This window comes from Danio rerio, chromosome 25 (assembly GCF_049306965.1).
Source record: "Danio rerio strain Tuebingen ecotype United States chromosome 25, GRCz12tu, whole genome shotgun sequence".
In the NCBI taxonomy this organism is placed as follows: domain Eukaryota; kingdom Metazoa; phylum Chordata; class Actinopteri; order Cypriniformes; family Danionidae; genus Danio; species Danio rerio.
In genome coordinates this window covers 24,558,505-24,573,606 of record NC_133200.1, presented here as the reverse complement: position 1 = coordinate 24,573,606, position 15,102 = coordinate 24,558,505, and the positions used below count along the sequence as shown (strand labels likewise).

Here is a 15,102-nt window from a genome sequence, read left to right as displayed (position 1 = left end):
AAATCAAACAACTACAGTGTTTTAGGGTCAAAGCAGACATTGTTTTGCAGGCAGCCAATGACCAAAGGCCATTATAGGATTTTGCTACTTTAATACAAACCTACATATGTTTGTGCAGGTAGCAAGTCTGGAATTACTAATGACTCTTCACAGGCATGACAACACAATTGGTTCTTTCAATCGGAAGATAATTTTTTTTTTTGTTTTTTTGTTTTTTAGTGCTGCATGTACTTTTTTGACTCTTCTAAAGCATAAAAATTCCATAATATTTTTGCAGACATTTAAGAAACATGCCAAGTGAACATTCTAGTTTATCAGAAAAATAGTAAAGTCAGATATTCTACTTTGAAAATGTCTTTGTTTTGGTCATTTAACCCACCCAATGCCAATTTAGCCAACTATATTTCAGCACCCAGGCTGCCTTCACGGAAAACAGTACTCAGAGAGTTCCACATGAGGTGGTTAATTAGCAAACAATATAAATATTACGAACATAAACATTAGGTGAGTAGGTTACATTTGCCCCTTTCACACAGTGATACCGGTAAATATCCGGAAAATATCCTGAACGACTTTACCGGTAAATTAAAAAAAGCGCTGTTCACACAGGCGAGGACGTTACGGAATTTTTCCGGAAAAGAGCATTCACACATCCATCGCAAAATGCTGGTAAATTCTGATATCATTAACCAGAAATGACCTCTAAACGGCTACGCTTGTGTTTGTAAACATTTGACTACATTACAAACTCTTTGGATGGATCAGTATTGAGTACAACTCCAATGAAAACATAGAGAAACACTTTCGCATGTCGAGATGTTCATGATACGTGTGTGTGCTGGCGCTATGTGCGCTCACGGGCACAAGCAAAGCTTGAAGGTAAACAAACAACGAATTATCATAAACATTTTATCGATAATTATTTACACCGTTAGCATTAAGAAGGAACATAGAAACGCTATCTGACTAACATCTAGCAGCTAAAGGTGTCTGGAAAAATATTCAAAGGCTTTTATTCACATAAACCGCGCGCATGTGAATGCTTCTGACTGTTCTGATTGGCTAAAGCAGGTGTCTCACGTCAGCACGTTCTAGACGTGGACGCGCTCTTTCCGGCAATCTTCCTTCTGCATTCACACAGCGCATCATTCCGGCAAATTACCGGTAATGTTACAACTTCTCTTTACGGAAAATAGCCAGAACGAATTTACCGGTATTTTCAAAAAGGGCCTGTTCACACATACAACCTTTGACCATACAGAAAGGTCTGTATGTGTGAAAGGGGCAAATAATTGTGACTCTGTCCATATCCTAACAACATGCTAAGTGATGAGATACGTAGTGATAAGCAATTTGGATGTTTGCACCAGGCACAACACGACAGAAATTTAAATAAAGCCATTCGGAAGCACAGAATAGAGCACTTACTGAACAAAATGGAAAGGTTTATAATCTAGTTAATACATATTAAACCTCTTTAACATTCTTATATCGATAGTCAGGCTTGCTCCTGTTAATGTCGTCAACCAGGCAACCTGCGCTTGCATGTGTTTTGAACCAGGCATGCAATACCTAGTTCAACCACTGGGTGTCAATATAACATACTGCTCCTTTAACTTTTATGTTTACAAACTACTACTGTATTTTACATACAACTGAGACCTTAAAGCCACTTAAGGGTTTTCATTTAGGTTAATAAACTAGAGATTTTATTTTTAAAAGTAGTTGTAAATTAGTTGACGAATAATTTTTCACTGATGAACACTATACAAACTAAGTAAAAATTTTGTTCGTTTTCAATTATAAAAAACCATCAACAAATAAACACTATATGAAAATGTAAATTTTTATAGAAATACCAAGTATGATTAGGGATGCAACGATTAACCAATTTAATTTGTCATGGTTAATTAATCGTAAAGGCTTCTCAGCACCGCGTTTCTGGACAAAACAAAACCGCTGCAACCAAACAAAATTATGCCAACTGTGTGCTAGTTTATAGATTAGAGTTTGTACATGAGGCTAACTCGCACACACACTAGATTAAAGGCTGATTATAACTATGGCCGAGGCTACTAACCAAAGGGCATTCACATATCCAATCTTTTGCGCATGCAAGTTCGTTATTCCCAATAAATGCACAAGGCTTGCGACACGCTCATGCTCAGCTTCATACTTTGTATGAAGTATACACGTCTATTCTAACAAGAAAAAAAAAATACAAAATGAGAATGCCAAACAATTTTGTAATCTAGTTAAACAAAAGTGCAGCAGGTTCAGCAGCCTTGACTACATTTTTCTCTTTAAAAGGGAAATACTTAGCTAATAGCTTAGATTTACATTAGACAAATACTCTTTTTATATTCTAATTTTTATTTATTTATCCATTGATTGTTTTGTCATTTAATTTGTGTAAAATAATTACTTATGTTTAAATGCCAAAAACGTTTTTCAATTATTTTTGAAATGGACTATTGGTTGGTTTTGTTATTATTTTGTGCTGTATTATTTGGTTACTGAGCAGCAGTAAATAACACAAATATAGGGAATTCTTATGTGATTTTCTCAACTAGTAGTGTATTAAAATTATTGAATGCATAATAATCGTGATAACTGTGAAACCGTGATTATTCCTCAGAATATAATCATACAACCAAAATCTATAATCATTGCATCCCTAAGTATGACATATTCAATAATTTGCAGCATGCCTCATTAAATGTCCAAAAATGTCAGTCAGTGGGAGAAGAAACACTAAGAGCAGGGATAAAGAAATCTAAAATACACTTTTTTTTTTACATCAGTACATCAATTTGTAAATAGTTAAAAAAGAAACTAAAGTCTGGTAAAATGGATAAAATTACCATGAAACCCTTTAGACAGACCAGTAATTTTCTTTACAATACTCTCTTTTTTTGTTTAACAGAAGAAATAAACTAATACAAGTTTGGAACAAGTGAGGAAATGATGACAATTTTTGAGGTAAACTATCCCTTTATTGCACTCATTAAACACTTTTTTTTTTCAATTTTTTTGTTATTTCCTAAGGAAAAAAAATGCAATAATGCACATTATTAATTTGATTTATGGTGTTTTACACATATTTTAATATCAGACATAATAATAATAATAATAATTTAAACGCAGGATTGATTACTTATGAAAGATTAAACGATAGAGATATGATTAAATATTATTGTATATTATTGTATAAAATTATGTATACAATGATGACCATGTTATTTTATGTTTGATTGTTCATTTTCTATATTTCAATACTGTTCGACTCTGCAGAAAACTATAAAGCACAATGTACCTTTTATTTTTGCTCTGTAGTTTTAATAATATATGATTGTAATTTATTATGTTTCACAGATGTACTGCATTGAAAAAGGCTTAGATCACCCCAGTTAATCTAATTCATGAAACTTTTACAAATAGAGCTAATCAAATCACCTGCTGAAATTGTATTTATAATGCAATGTATATTACAGCAAATCAAAATATTGCAATGTCAGATTTTTCCAAAATCGTGCAGCCCTAATTGCAATTATTATCAGCCAGATTTTCTTCATCAGTGCATCCCTAAGTGCAACAGTTTATAAACAGTTAAAAAACTGATAAAAAATAACCCACTCACATGTAAATCCACTTCTAGAAACAACCTGGCCATATTTCAAGCTTTCAAGCATGAGCCAAGCATGAGTAATCAGCAGTTTCTATTGGACCACAGCACTTGTGGATGAGAGGCTAAATATGAAGAGTTTGGCACTACTGGAATGTAGCAGCTCAAAGCAAATTAACAGAGCTCTGTTAAAAATGTTGCCACCATGCTAAAACAAAAGACAATCTTTCTGCCTTGAAGACAGTATAAAAAGTCATCCCCAAACCTTTTTATATTCACAAAATGTAATCTTTTTTTAAGGGAAACATTATATTCAACAAGTAAAATATGCTTTATCTGTCCTTTTTTTTTATTTTATTTTTTTTAGAATTTTGTAATAGAAATCTTTTAGTCATTCAATGTCAGCAATACATTATGTTAATTTTGTGAATTCACACAAATTATCCAGTTGTGAAGAGCTATAGAGTTGTCCTAGCAGGCACAGGATGTCACCATGATGTCAGATTGACGTTGTACCCCAACACCGTTTTGGGTAGAAATAAAAATGAGGTTGACGTCGCAACCCAATGTCACATCGACGTCAGTGTACAACGCTGGACAGATGTTGGATTTTGGTCACTTTACAAACAACCAAAAATCTACGTCTAATGGCTGATTTAGAGGCCGATCACACCGAATGTGCTTTTTGCGTTGAGAGGCGCATATTGTGAAGTTTACTAAAGGCAGCGAGCAGTTTGTGTGCTGCTTATGCACCCTGCAGGCCTCACCCCTGCTGCGCCTTGTGTTTTTGCCGTTGCATGCTCGCAGTTGAAAGTGGCAGTCAACTCTGAGCTTAAAAAGAGTTATGTCAGTTACGTCTTTTTCATTTTCCAATCAAATGAAAGCAAAGGCGGGGATTCAATTAAGGTGACAGCAGTGTTCATATTGTCAAGACGACTAAGAAGCCTTTAAAAGATGCAATAGAGACTAGTGTTCAATTTATCCAGAGCTGGATGACTTTACAAATCTTGAATATCACAATATTATTAAATATTACAATTAAAACAATATCAACGGCAACACTCGCACACATTACGCGGCTGATTTAGTCTTTGTCTAGCGACATAAAGTGCACAGCACTTCATTTTTCTTGTCAACAAAAAAGGCAGTATGGTGCACCTCACATTTTTGGAATGTAAAAGCATTTTCGGTGTGCTCAGCCCCTTATACTTTAGCGTTGAGTGATTGCCGTGGCCCATGCTTTGCGCATTGCCTTGCATTTATTCTTCTGCTTCCTGTTTATGTTGCTCTGCAATAACACTTCCAAAACACTGGCTGGCAGAAAGGTTTTTATGTTCCTATGTGTCGAGTTTATTCACAGGGGTTTTTTTGGTCAGTTATCTACAAAATAAACAAAAAGTATGAATACAATTTTTATGGGATTTTTAAGGGGATAATGAATTACATTAAAGTAGGCTTATTATAATATAAAATATAGTATTTCTGACAATTTTCTTTATAAGTTGAGTTATAAATTACAGTATCGCAATACTACTTGGTATCGAGATACTTAAGCTGGTATAGTATCATAAGATTAATTAATGATATTGAGACAACCCTAATGCATATACTATGAAAAATCTGAAAATATGAAGTGTAAGCGCAATTTATTTCAAAACAAATATTCAAAATAAAACATTTTTGAACACTAAATCACCTTTTTTTTTTTTAAGTATGCAATAAAATATCTCAAATTCTCATTTGACATTTCATTTTGTTGTTGTTGTTGTTTTTACAATAAAACCAAAATCAAGAAGTGCAACGGGATGATGTTTGTTTGATTTTCTTGTAAACCAACAATGTTGTGTGTGTAAACAATTATTTAAAACAGTCTTTCTTTAAATGACATTATTTAAACGGTCAAAACATGATCAATCGCTTGGTAAAGGGGCAGTCAAAGGGTTAAAATGGTACAATTGATTGACTTTTCATATTACGCTAAATCTAACAACAACATTAGGTAACAGACACCATCATATAGCTCAGCTGCACATACAGGAAGTGCAAGCTGACCAGCCAGCGACCCCTTAAAAAAAGAATTCAGCTGTCTGGAGTTCTCACAAGGAACTATCAGCGCGAAAACCGACACAGTTGGAACAGGAGGGTACGAATAAATTAAAGAACAAACACAGGGTTGTTAGGGAATACTGGATTCTAAGTTTGCTCTTCCCAACATGTCACTGGAGACTTCTGTTCATGCAGCCTGGTACTGAATGTCAACTTGTGGTCGACCATTTTAATGAGCAGGGTTAAAATACAGCACTGTATATCTCTGTATTTCTTTTAGCCTAACAAAAGAGAAACAATCAAACATGCAAAATTATGTCAGGCCAGAATAACTGTTCACACCCCCTTGCTGAGTGGGAATGGATTGACTTTGGCTGATGTCAACAGCCAAATATGGTATGTTTACACATTAATTTTTAAACTGAAAAGAAAATGTCCTTAGCTGTTCATTGCTGGGATCTGAAAGTGCAAAGTTTAGAAAATTGGTATCAAAGTGCAAGCAATGAGAATACATTTACTGTCTTTGTTAAAGCAGTGATGTCATGCAAATTGCATATTGTGTTTAATCTACAGCCATGCGTGAGTATTTGAAAACAGAAACAATAGCCCCTTTCACACATACAGACCTTTCCGGAAAATTACCGGCAATTTTCCGGAAAGGTTGTATGTGTGAACAGGTCCTTTTTGAAAATACCGGTAAATTCGTTCTGGCTATTTTCCGGAAAGAGAAGTTGTAACATTACCGGCAATTTGCCGGACTGCTGCGCTGTGTGAACGCAGAAGGAATATTTCCGGAATAAGCGCGTGCACGTCTAGAACGTGCTGACGTAAGACTTCTGCTTTAGCCAATCACAACAGTCAGACGCATTTACCTCCGCGCGGTTTGTGAGAATAAAAGCCTTTGAATATTTTTCCAGACGCATTTAGCTGCTAGAAGTTAGTCAGATCACGTTTATATGTTCTCCTTAATGCCAACTGTGCAAATAATCATCGATAAGATGCTTATGATAAGCCGTTGTTTGTTTACCTTCAAGCTTTGCGTGTGCCCATGAAACAGCCTGTGAGCGGCAGCACACGCACATATTATGAAAATCTCGACATGCGAATATGATCCTGTGAAAGTTGTTTACAATATTGATCATCAAAAGAGTTTGTAATTTAGTCAAATGTTTACAAATACAAGCGTAGCCGTTTAAAGCTCATTTGTGGTGAATGATGTCAGAATTTACCGGTATTTTGGAATGGATGTGTGAATGCTCTTTTCCGGAAAATTTCCGTAACGTCCTCGCCTGTGTGAACAGTGCTTTTTTGAACATACCGGTAAAGTCGTTCCGTAAATTTTCCGGATATTTTCCGGTATCACTGTGTGAAAGGGGCTAATAACAGGATTGTGTTTGCATGTAATAGAATGCATGTATGCACATGTGTCACCAGCTACCAGCCTGGCACACATAATACGTCTTTTTTGTAGATCTGTGTGAATAGAAATTATATTGAAAATGTTGTCGTCTGCACCTGAAACTTTAATATTATTTTTATTATAAGCAGTGTTGGTTTAAAAAATAATATATTACTTATTTAAGCCTATCATAATCTTAAAATAAATGTAAAAACACTCAAAAATTGCATTCTTTCACGATACTATCCTTTAACTAAAACATTAACTAAACAACGTGACTTTAGATTGTAAAATATTACTTTTTCCCAACACTGATTATTGGTGGCGGTAGTAGTTTCAGGATTCATACACATATTTACTACTAAAATTCTTTTAGTACTTTTAAAGTACTTTTCCAGCACTTTAAAGTAAACTTTCATGACCTGATGTTTTAAGTAATGTCCATGTATACGTGGTAAACAACAAGAAACAGAATACATAAAACTTCCATTTAGTTTAATATTATTTTTATATGTTGGTAAAATTGATTTAGATTATGATTACACAGCACTTATAATGTGAGACCATGTTTCGGCCAAGGACAGAATACAAGTAAAGATAAGTGACCTATATTGAAGTAAACTGATATTTGTTAAACTAATTTCCATTACTTTTTTCAATTTTGTTTTTTTTTTTTTTTTGGGGGGGGAGGGGTATTTGATTTAGCAAACATTTTACAGGACTGCAAAATGCCATGTCAAAATTTCCTGACTTTTCTAGGATTTCCATGACCATATGAACCCTGTAGTTTTGTATTTTTTGTATTTTGCTTTCGACCAAAACCTAAAAAATAATAATAATAAAAAAAAAGTTGTTTATTTTTAACATTTGATGTAGAATAGCCTAGAACTAATATAATAATTATACCTATAATAGTGTTTCTTTAATATTAATAACAATATATAATAACAAATTGATATTTGATTATTTTAAATACTAGGCTTTGATTATTATTGTTGTTGTTGTCAATAATAATAATAATAATAATAATAATAATAATAATATAATGAACTGGTTTCAAAATTTTTGATTGGTCAATAAATCAGTCACCTTTCTGCAGTGACTATATAACAATATACTAAAGACTGCTTTTAATTTTCTGTGTAGCTTAATTAACAATTATTTAAATAAATATTAATACAATAAAATTGTAGTATTATTTTTATTCATTTATAATTGACCTATTTTTTATAAACCTATATAAAATGTATATGCATCACATAGCCTATTACCCAAACATAAAATAATATATTTGTGCTCAACATAAGCCTAAACACATTTTAAAAATTAATAATATTATTAATATTTTTTTCAAAATAGATAATTGTATTATAACATTTAAAACTGTTAAACAATTACAGGCTAATATTGAAACATGAATATTTAATGTAGCCTAACACAACAATGCATTATTGGCAGTTTTATTAGTAGGCTACTTTTAATGTCTGACAGCTGCTAGGCGTTTTACCAAAAGCATTTTAGTCTATAATGTCTTTTAAAAATGGAGGATGTGGACAACAGACGACTTTTTATGAAATAACACATCCATGCGTCACATTAACTGCAGAGATGACAAACATAACGGAATAACGAGGCTCTGTGCCGTTTAAAGAATCCGTGCTGGTTATAGAAGGATGGATAGATAAATAGAGCCCGGATAGGAAATTCAATAATCACATTCACATCCAAATACAAACAGCCTAACGAATGATTCTTGTAAGTAAACAGCCCAACAGTCCATCGCATCCTCCTTGAAAACAGTCATATAATCATATTTCATCGCAGATTTCTCTCACCTCTGTTGCAGTCGCAACTTCAGCCCCCGAAGACAGAAACGTGGCAGGAGATCTAGACGTATCCAAACGAATTCATCTCAGATCACTGGAAAAGGTCTGGTTGTCTTGTTCTATTCCGACCGCCTTAGTAACCGTCCCTCATGTATTCAATGTAATTGAACTGTAAACGAAGCTCGCGTTTGTCCCAAAACAAAAGTAATGCCGTCTTAAAATGTGCAAAGGCCGATCGAAACGCTGTTTTCCAGACGCGAAACGCTTGGAAGTTGGAAGTTAACCTTGCACACCTGCATCCTTAAGAGGTGGAAGATGATGGAGAGATAAAATAGCGGTCCATAGCATTCCATAACCGCTGGCGTACAGCTGTGTATTCTGGGAGCGCGGACGGCAGGAAATGCCTTTGGAAGAAAGGAGGCGCTTAACCAGCCAGAGTGGAGACGCGGTGCTGGATTTAACCCTCATAAAGCCTGACGTCATTCAGCACAACTTTCAGCGTTCGTGTTTTTTCTGTCAATAGGCTAAATGCAGGGTTCCACACAATTCATTCATGTTATGTCAACACAAATCGATTAAGTTAATGTAACACATTTCAAGAACTGTTGTTTCAGCTCATTTTAAATAAGTAGCTTGAACAAGCTGCAAAAATCCGTTTTTGAGTGTATGACGTTTAATAAGGATAGCTCTGCCCACATCCTACATTGATTCCCACATAAAAAATAGCATAGTATAGCCTACACTGTTAGACCTTACCAGGCCTTTTTACAGTAAAATGCTGGCAACACAGTTTTTATAAGTTTCAAATCATTTTTAAAAATGCCTATCAAAAGAACACACATAGAAACATGTTTGTCAAAAAACAGGCACACACAATTCTCAATAATTATAAAAACAAAAAATAAAGTCGGCCATAGAGATAAAGGATCCAATCTTTATTAATATTTACTTTAAGAAAAGTTCAAGAAAACAAACGTTTCTATTGTCCTTATGAATTCACAGTTGGAAACACAGCTCTGAAAAAAAACTTAGCAACGAATTCACAACCTGGGACCTGACAGTGGAGGTTCAAGATAACAACAACATAACTTACACATACTTACTTTAGAAACCCTCAAAAATATTTGAACACATTACTTATTCGTTGTAGACTCTTTAAAACGTCAGACTCTGCATCTGAACTGTTAAACAGAGAATGGAGCACTCAGAAGTAAACAACATACACATGGCTCCCTTAAAGGGCCAACATTTTCTGATTTTTTTTTTTTTTCACGATTTTGGAAAAAGACAGACATCCTTGGTATGTGTGTGTCAATGTCTAAATCATTGTTTTCTGCATTAAGATAAATGCCCTATATAACAGCATAAAGCATCAGCGTAGATGGGACTGTAATGGTTGAACAGTAATTTACCAATTATTATCACAGCTACTACCTGTAATGGCTACATTAAGTAAATTACTGTAATTTAGTCTTTGCTCATTCCTTAAATCCTGCTCGTTTTACAGTAAAATACTGTTTCCCTTTATTACAGCAAAACACTGGCCTTTTTAAAGTTATTTACTGCATCATCTACAGTAAGGGTTAACAGTGTAGCTAGTACCATTCAGCCTAGTTTGTTTTACTACATCTTACTGCAGCACACTAAAGCATTTTCTAAAGTGAGTTCATAAACAGTAGGGTTAGTACTGGTCCTATAAGACAAGAGTGGGTGTTGTTCAACAATTTTAGGAATACTCTAATAAATGGTTTTGATCCACTTATTTTTGACTACTGTAGGCTACTTTGTAATATACTACAGTAAAAAAAGCAGACAGTGGTATATGCCAATATTCAACAGCATACACTTTATCATGATAATGAACACACACAATATTTATACTGTAAAAATGCAGGGTTCACACAACTCATTCAAGTTGTCCCAACACAAATCAATTAAGTTAATGCAACTAACTTCAATAATTGTGTTGTTTCAGCTCATAAATAAGTACCTTGAACAAGCAGCAAAAATCAGTTTTTGAGCATCCGCTGCATAAAACATACGCGTACGTTATATATATAACATATAGCATAAGTGTATTTGGTGGTTCATTCTGCTGTGGTGATCCCTAATAAGTCAGGGACTACGTCAAAGGAAAATTAATGAATGGATTAAAGGAGTCATTTAGGTCTTGTCACTTTCTAAAATACATAAAATGAAGAACTTTGAGCCCATTTTTAAGAAAATCTTGTTTTGTTTTCAACAGAAAAAAGAAATTCAAATTTAAAGGATTAGAACAGGGGTGTCAAACTCAATACCTGTAGGGCCGCAGCTCTGCACAGTTTAGTTCAAACTGTAATTAAACCAAAGTCCCTTTAAGACAAGTCATTTCACTCGGCAGTAATGCATCTCAGGCTGTATGCTCGGCCATTCTGTCTGAATGGGGAAACACTGTCTCATAAGTTTTGTTTCTAAACGTCCAAATAAAACAAAATAAGCATTTTTTCAGATTGCTTGAGCTAATGCGCATGCGCACTCAAAAGGAACGAGATTACGACACCAACCTCAATTATAGTTCGTCTACACAATATCATCTTCTGGATAATGATCGTCTGATCGCACCGGTCTTCTAAAGTAATTCACAACTTGATCTTGAGAGCGAGTTTTCTCCAGAATTTACAGTGAGTATGTTTACATGGACACCAATAATTAGATTTTAGTGCAATTAAGACAATACTTTGATTAAGAGTCTACCATGTAAACAGCAATTTTTGAATAATTTAATCAGATTAAGGTGATAATTGAACTAAAGAGAAATAGAATTAAGATGTGGAGTACACAGCAAAATGTGGGGACCCAAAACAACTCTATGGGTGTTAATTTCAACACTTTGAAAGTGTCTCATGGGGTCCACTCAAAACAGACTTAAATCAACACTTTCAAAAGGGTTGGCACATTGACACCGAAGTAAGGGTTAATTTTAACTCTGGGCAGAGTTAAAAAATGTAACTATATTTAACACCACCTGGTGTAATATATTATTTTATTCAACTCTCTTGAGTGTAAATATGGTAAAAAGGTCAAATAGACTGTAAATTACAAAATAAAGACATTTTATTTGAAAACATTCACAACTTCAACAATTCATTCAATTTTTAAAATGCAACAATGTCAAATATGCTTTAAATGTTTTATTAGTACAGACAGTATCAACAAAATATGATGTCCAAACTTTATGTTTCATCAGAGCAATTTGAAAGTTCAATATATCGTCACTCATAGTTTTCTTCTGAACGCATAGTTTTCTTCTGAAATTACATTTTAAACAACTTGGCGTGCAAATCTTTCACTTCTGGTGTTTCCTTGGTCCTCCACATCAAACACAGCAGTTTAAATGAAGGTATAAATGCTGTAAACTTGTTTGAAAACAAACTGGAGCTAGGAAATCTCATCAAGCATGTCCTGTGAATGAAGTGCTTCCCAGCCACAGGATGACCTTTTTATCCATGATGATGTAGCAGCTGCTGATCACTCGTCTGGTGGTTCCTGATGCACGGATATAGGGTGATGCTCATCTAAGAACTCTTCAAGACTCCAGCATGACTAAGAAAAATGTTTGAAAATAAAATTGCAATCAAATTCTATGATATATTTAAAAGAACATTTAAAGTAAATAAAACATTCAAGAAATCTAAACTCACCTTTTGAAAATCTACATGATGATCCACAACTTGACTCTCCCAGCTGGTTGAGGTGACAGGATATGGAAAAGTAGAAAAAACACATACATCACTGTTGGATCTCCAAAAACAATTAGGTTAACCACTATGACTAGAACTGGAAAAACAGGCAGCTGTCTGTCCAGATTCCTGAATTTAACACAACACTTGGAGCAAAATTTAGAGGAGCTTAAAATCTTTTATATCATTTAGTGATGCTGACTTCCCCAAAATATTGGCCACAGTGTAAAAAATATTCATAAACTTACAGTTTTCTGTAAGCGTGTGCGTGCGTGTGTGTGTGTGTGTGTGTGTGTGTGTGTGTGTGTGTGTGCGTGTTTCTTTACCAGATTCAACTTGTTAGGCCCTTTCAGGTCCAGTATTGACACCACCTTTACTGGAGTCTAGCAGATGTTTCAGGTCCAAATATAATCTAAAATATTAGGATAAGCAGAAGAGAAAAAGTGCAAAGACAACAGCAAAACATTATTTAAGTAAAAGTTCACCCACAATACAAAACTTATCACCTTCATGTCAGTCGTTATTCTTTAATGCTCTAATACCCTCTCAGCTTATTGTGAAACAAATACAGAACTTTATCAAACATACCTTCATTATTATCACCACATATGACCAAGAAGGTGTGCTTGGTCATTTCACCAACTCTGGAAATACACCATCCGTCTCTAATCAGCCACCGGCTCAGGGTCTTGTGTTATTGTACAGAGAACTGTGGCTGTTAAAAAACAACAACACATTAGTATCTAACACATATGCATAACCTTCAGATAAAAAAGAGAGAAGAACATCACAAAGTATGCCTCACACATTTTCACATATCTTTTGATTCAGATGTTGATTATTGATAATAAATCTACAAATCAAACCTGTGTCATCATTAGGCTGCTCAAATATGAATCAGTTGATTAATTTTACAGACAGGTGGCTGTTTACAACGCACTAATAAAACGGAAATGTTGTGTACAGTACATGCTAAGTTTAGCCTATAGTTTTAAGCACAATATCATGTGGGAGAAAAAGCTTGACTAAGATGTTCCTGACAACAGAAATAGCCTAACTTACTAACGTCAGACATCCCGAGTTGGGAAAAGTCATTTTCGGGGGATACAGAGTTGATTTGCGGGAGGTAGCGGGAGAGATAAGTACCTGAAGAGCAATGGGATGAGCTGCGCGCGACGTACCTGAAGAGCGGTGGGGGTGACTTGAGCGCGACGTACCTGAAGAGCTGGGAGGGATGCGGTGGAGAGGGGCGTGCAAAGTGTTTAATGACCGGGCGGGAGACGCGCGATTTCCGGGAGATGATCATTCATTTGCGGGCATCTACTTGGGCATCTGGGAGTCTCTGTGCATTTGCGGGATAACGTTAACGTTAGTCCCGCAACTTCCGGGAGACTTCTGTAACGTTAAATGTCTGATAAAAGTGCAAACGCGGTCATTTAAAGACATTAATGTTAACATTCCGACTTTAATGGTTGTCAACACTTAATATAATTCAAGCGTACGTTATCACACGAGTCTAAGTTATGGACTAACGTTAACGGTATATGGACGGCCACGAATGAACCAGTTTAAAAGGGCCGCGGTGTTTAAAATAACCAAATTAACGTACACGAATAACAAACAATCATTTGTTTCAGTCAGGAAGCCTTTTACAAGTAAGCATATGTTCATTTACTCACCAGATATGTTTTAGAAACTCTCCAGAGCTTATGGAAACCGTCCTGTGTTGCCGTTAGCATCCGGGCAGAGTAGGCTAACGTTAGGCGGCTCCGGGGATTCCCTCGCTAGTTTGCTTAGAATTAAAGGAGAAGTGTCGATTTTATTTTACAGATGGGTAACAACGCACAAAATGGCATTAAGCGTGACAGAAATGTGCTGAACATGTACATTTGATGTTTTTATGCACTATGTATGCGTAAGCATATATAAAAACATTCTTGAAAAGAAGTCAATAGTAATGCAGTTAAGCTAGATACACAAACGACCATGAATGAACCACAGAAGTTTAAAATTGTCACTCCATTCTAAAGTTATTAACTTAACAACATGTTTACAACTGTATTTCCTTAAAGAAAGTCAGTAAAATACCAACATTTAGGTAGTTTGACTCACCAGTTGCTGTTCTAAACCTCAGATGGAAAATGGCGTCTGGAAAATTCTTCAGTGACTGGGGCTGCATGAATTCCCGGATGTTGGAAATAACACCACCAAGTGTAGAAAAGATAACTCCTTGATTTCGCACTGAATAAAATCAATTCTAACTCTTATTATATTCATTTATCAAAATCTAACTCTTTAACGTCAACACTTTACTCTCAAATGCTTCAACACCGAGAATTTAACTCTGATGAATTTGCTGTGTATGCCAATTTTAGTCGCATTATTGAAGTGCAGAACAGACATGTAAACAACTTAATCGAAAAATAACTGCCAGATAGGACTTTTTGCCGTGTTTTATACACACACACACACACACACACACACAGC

General features: G+C 35.0%; 1 protein-coding gene and 1 long non-coding RNA gene across 3 annotated transcripts in view; both read right to left on the bottom strand.

Annotated features, from left to right (window-relative positions):
- Positions 1 to 9,326, bottom strand: part of osbpl5 (oxysterol binding protein-like 5) — a 95,848-nt gene extending 86,522 nt beyond the window's left edge. For both annotated transcript variants that reach the window (XM_068217533.2, XM_001344986.10), the window contains exon 1: positions 8,906 to 9,326. The gene's annotated coding sequence lies outside the window, so the exon portion shown is untranslated. The remainder of the gene's footprint in view (positions 1 to 8,905) is intronic.
- Positions 9,327 to 11,971: 2,645 nt separating this feature from the next.
- LOC137489355 (uncharacterized) lies at positions 11,972 to 14,765 on the bottom strand. The gene is made up of 6 exons (XR_011008776.2): positions 14,728 to 14,765; positions 14,295 to 14,407; positions 13,204 to 13,330; positions 12,942 to 13,027; positions 12,577 to 12,619; positions 11,972 to 12,478 (listed from the first exon to the last, which is right to left on the bottom strand). It is a non-coding gene; the product is annotated as an uncharacterized lncRNA (long non-coding RNA).
- Between the last annotated feature and the right edge of the window lie 337 nt (positions 14,766 to 15,102).